Source organism: Ostrinia nubilalis, chromosome 3, assembly GCF_963855985.1.
Source record: "Ostrinia nubilalis chromosome 3, ilOstNubi1.1, whole genome shotgun sequence".
Taxonomy (NCBI): domain Eukaryota; kingdom Metazoa; phylum Arthropoda; class Insecta; order Lepidoptera; family Crambidae; genus Ostrinia; species Ostrinia nubilalis.
This window is the reverse complement of record NC_087090.1, coordinates 686946-690993: the sequence shown is the minus strand read 5'-3', so window position 1 is coordinate 690993 and position 4048 is coordinate 686946. Positions and strand designations below refer to the sequence as shown.

The following is a 4048-nucleotide window of genomic DNA, read 5'->3' as shown; positions in this document are numbered from 1 at the left end:
ACTAGGCACACCCCTTGCCCCAGCGAGGTCGGGGCGTGACAAGCTCCATCTGCGCTTGTCACCGCGGACGCGCTTCCATCCACGACTCCATTGTTCCAAGTTTTCCTCCGAGCGTTGTTTGGCGGCGCCACTTGTAACTGTCCGACGGTTATGCTAAACTGCGTGAATGGAAGTTTGTTTTATCTGTGCCTCTACCATGAGTTGCCATCGAAAACTTGTATTCGTATACTACAGTCGATAGAGTTTAAACGTGAATCGATGAAGTTTGCATTAAAATCATACCATGAGTTCAATTACCGTATACTTTACTCGCCAGCGATAATTCGATGGTTTTGTGATGTTATGTTGGTGAGCATGTTAACGTATCCAACTTCACACTCTATGAATGGATGAATGAAAGAACGAATGCCGCTCCTTTCTAACTATATAGAAAAGATAGAGTAGGAAATAACGAAAATGTCAAAAATAACACTGCAAAATTTAAGTGTCCTAGAACAGTGCTTAAAACTGAATTAACATGATGATTTTAAATTTGTATTGTTTATTTCTTGTCATTGCGACTTTGACGCAGCTGTTGTCATGACAACAGATAACAAAACATGTTTTGTTGAAGGATTATTGATGAATAATTTTCCACAAAAAAATTGGATTTTAACCACGATAGGAAAATGAGAACCTGCGCCTATCCGTTTAAACCGATTGTAGAACTTATGGAAAGGTAAGTTAAGTAAAAATAAACATACTATGTAGTGGAGGAATTTCGAAATTAAACGAATAATTTTCAGCTGGTTATTTTGGAGAAATACAACCTTTCCAGCATAACTTCCACGTGCCTAGCTAAAATTCAGTAATATGAGTGCTAGATTTATATTTTCTAGATACAATAAAGTTGTTTTTCTATAGATATGGCGATCTGAGTATGCCCACTGAAGGGCCCCAAGAAAGAGCCAACAATAGTCAACGGTGGGTGGAACTAACGGACACGCGAACGTGAAATGCTGATGCCACCGGCGACACGAAAACTACTGAGAAATTGAGAAAAGTGTGTATAAATACCTACTACTTTATTCATTTTGATTGCTTTTATCTTATTTCGTCATTATTATTTGTAATGTTTATTTGTTAAGGTGTGGAGTGACTTTAAACAGCAAGAAGAAGGCAACTCGCATACAGAGCTGCCAAGGGAACACTGGACTGGTGGCGGTCCAGGTTCTTCCCTGAAGCCAAAGGATTTAGAGCAGAGTGCTTGTAAATAACAACTTGTAAATTAAATCCATAATAAAGACCTAGGGTAACTGGATGGATATACCTACCTTAGATATTATTGTAAAACTTAAGATATTATAATTAAATAAATACCTACATTATATTGTTTTAATCTTTCATGGTCACTAAACATACATGGTAGCAATCTCGTCAGTAATAATAATTAAGTAAATACATATCCTACTAATATCCTACTTAATATTAAAAATGCGAAAGTTTGGATGTCTGGATGTTTGTTACTCTTTCACGCAAAAACTACTGAACGGATTTTGATGAAACTTTACAGTATTATTGTTTATAACCCAGATTAACATACATATAGGCTATAATTATGACGATCTGTGACAAACTAAATTTCACGCGGACGAAGTCGCGGGCAAAAGCTAGTTGAAAATAAAATGATTAATTTTTATTGACTATTTATTTCACAAAACCTAATACATAATACACAGATTGATTAAAAACAAAAGTAAATTTCAACTTATGAAAATACATATTTTATTCATTGTCGGATTAGCTTTCTATCATGATCTCGTAAGAGATGTGCGAGGATGCGTAGCGAAGGATGTGTTTGTAAAGAACCAATAGAATCGCTTCATTTAACTCGCCTCGGTCAGCACATATCTGGTAGAAAAGGCTCAGGCTGTAAACACTAATGAGCATTTTCAAATCTCTGCTACACAGGATGTGTACGATACATTTTCCTCGCACAGCTTTGGTGGAAACCCGCACACTTTTTCACAGCACAGCTAGACATCTTCGCACGACACAATTCCCTCGCATATCTCTGGGAAACGCAGCATCCTCTCCCTCCCCCAAGGATCTCCACAATGTGCCCGCATCCAGGTTCTTCCCGCGACTTTCACCAGATCGTCGGTCCACCTAGTGGGAGGCCTGCCTACATGCTGATAACATGTTCCATCGTAATAAACTTATTTCCGACATAATTTAATAAAGAAAACACCTAAAATGACCTAAAACCACAATTTTATTTTGCTTTTCACACGTCAATAAGCCAGTGAGTTACGTTACTGTGACAGCTAAGGTATTTTTCGATGACATCTTTGAAAATTGCAACTCATGGTAAGTTATTTGTATGAAACTAAATAAAAACTTTAGTCGCTATCATATTCATTTAGATAGGTTTTTTACCTAACGATTTGAGATGAACTCATGGTAGTGTTTTTAGTTTTGCTGTGGTTCAGCTACTAACCGCTAGAGGCGCTGTACAATTTGCCATACATTTTTTTACGCCCTCGATAGCGAGATGCTCGGTAGGTAAACTCATGGTAGAGGCACTGTAAACGTAACGATAAAACGCCACAAGTACTTATGTAAGTAGGTATTGTTAATTAATATAACAATCATTAAGATTAAAAAGGTTGGAAAGGTAGGTAGGTTGGAAAAGGTTTAGCAGGTGGTTACAGAGGTCATTTAAGCTGTATTTTTTTAATTTTATGTAATAATTATTTAATGTTAAATATGGATTTGAAGTAAATACTTTTTTAACAAACTGGCATTTGCCCGGGTGATTTAGAAAGATCACATGCACGTCTCCGTTTCCAAATCACTCAATATTATTTTACTAAAGTAAAATAATAAGGTTTTATGTCAACACCGTGAGAAATGATTGATTCCTATATTTCCTATTATACTAACCCATTTTCCTGTCACCTAAGTCTATTTTAACCCCTTCATGTTTTATTTCCGTCACAAAAAGTAGCGTATATTCACTTCTCCAAGCTTCAATCCATCTTATCAAAATTGGTTCAGTGGTATAAGTGTGAAAACTTAAAAGATAACTATCAGACGGAGTTATTGGGACATAATAACAAGTCGACTGTTTGTATTACATAGAGACATCGCCTTGCGTTAGTTTTCTTTTCAGCTTTTCAGGCATACCTAATGTTTGTTATAATTCACCCAAAACATGCCGAGTTCAGATTATACATGGCGTTTTGTCATCGAAAACAGTTGCTCCCCCAAAATATTCAAAAGATATCCAGCGGCGCTGGATTTATTATCTTTAAACATAAAGGGGTGGTAAAAGTGATCGTCCAATACTAGAGATGCGTGCGAGTAGATAGCTCGTACGGTTTACGGACTCTAAAATAAAGTCGCACTTTGGATATTCTCCGCATGGTTTTTAAGTGTGTTTTTTAGTCTTGATAAAATTCAAAAAGGAAGACAAAAATCAAAGACAAAATACATGTTTTGGAACTCAATTAGGGTTGTATTAACGTGAAAAAGTTTAGCATCGAACGTTTCTTTATCACTCGTGACACTAACATAATCGTGACAATGACTAATGTTCTGTTTGTAAGTAAACTGATTTGTCATAGTTTTGACGGCTATACTCATCAAGCCCTGACGTGAAATTTTATGAGCTACCGCAGATGTTATCATGGCTCATATTATGAGCAGTCCAAAAACCAAGATACCTGTAAATAAACTTCATGGTGATGAAGAGTTCATGAAGTGTTGTTATCAACATTTTATCTCATTAATCAAAAATTACAAACCTTCAGCTCAATTTTATTTCAAAATTACATATAAAAATCTGTTCCTAGAATTTTAATCCGCATAATGTTATGTTAACTCATTATAATGCTGACAGTGAATAAAATGTAACTCATTTAAATACGTCAATACCTATATCAATACAATACACCTCCCCCGCTCCGTTCCACGCAATTTGGCGGAATCTTTTGTTAGTTACGTTTCAATATCGTATTATTGGAAACGGAAAACACGAATATCGATAACAAAAAATATATTAATA

General features: G+C 35.9%; 1 long non-coding RNA gene across 1 annotated transcript; it reads left to right on the top strand.

Annotated features, from left to right (window-relative positions):
* The first annotated feature begins 503 nt into the window (after positions 1 to 503).
* On the top strand, positions 504 to 1304 carry LOC135088209 (uncharacterized). The gene is made up of 3 exons (XR_010260969.1): positions 504 to 718; positions 904 to 1042; positions 1128 to 1304. It is a non-coding gene; the product is annotated as an uncharacterized LOC135088209 (long non-coding RNA).
* The last annotated feature ends 2744 nt before the right edge of the window (positions 1305 to 4048 follow it).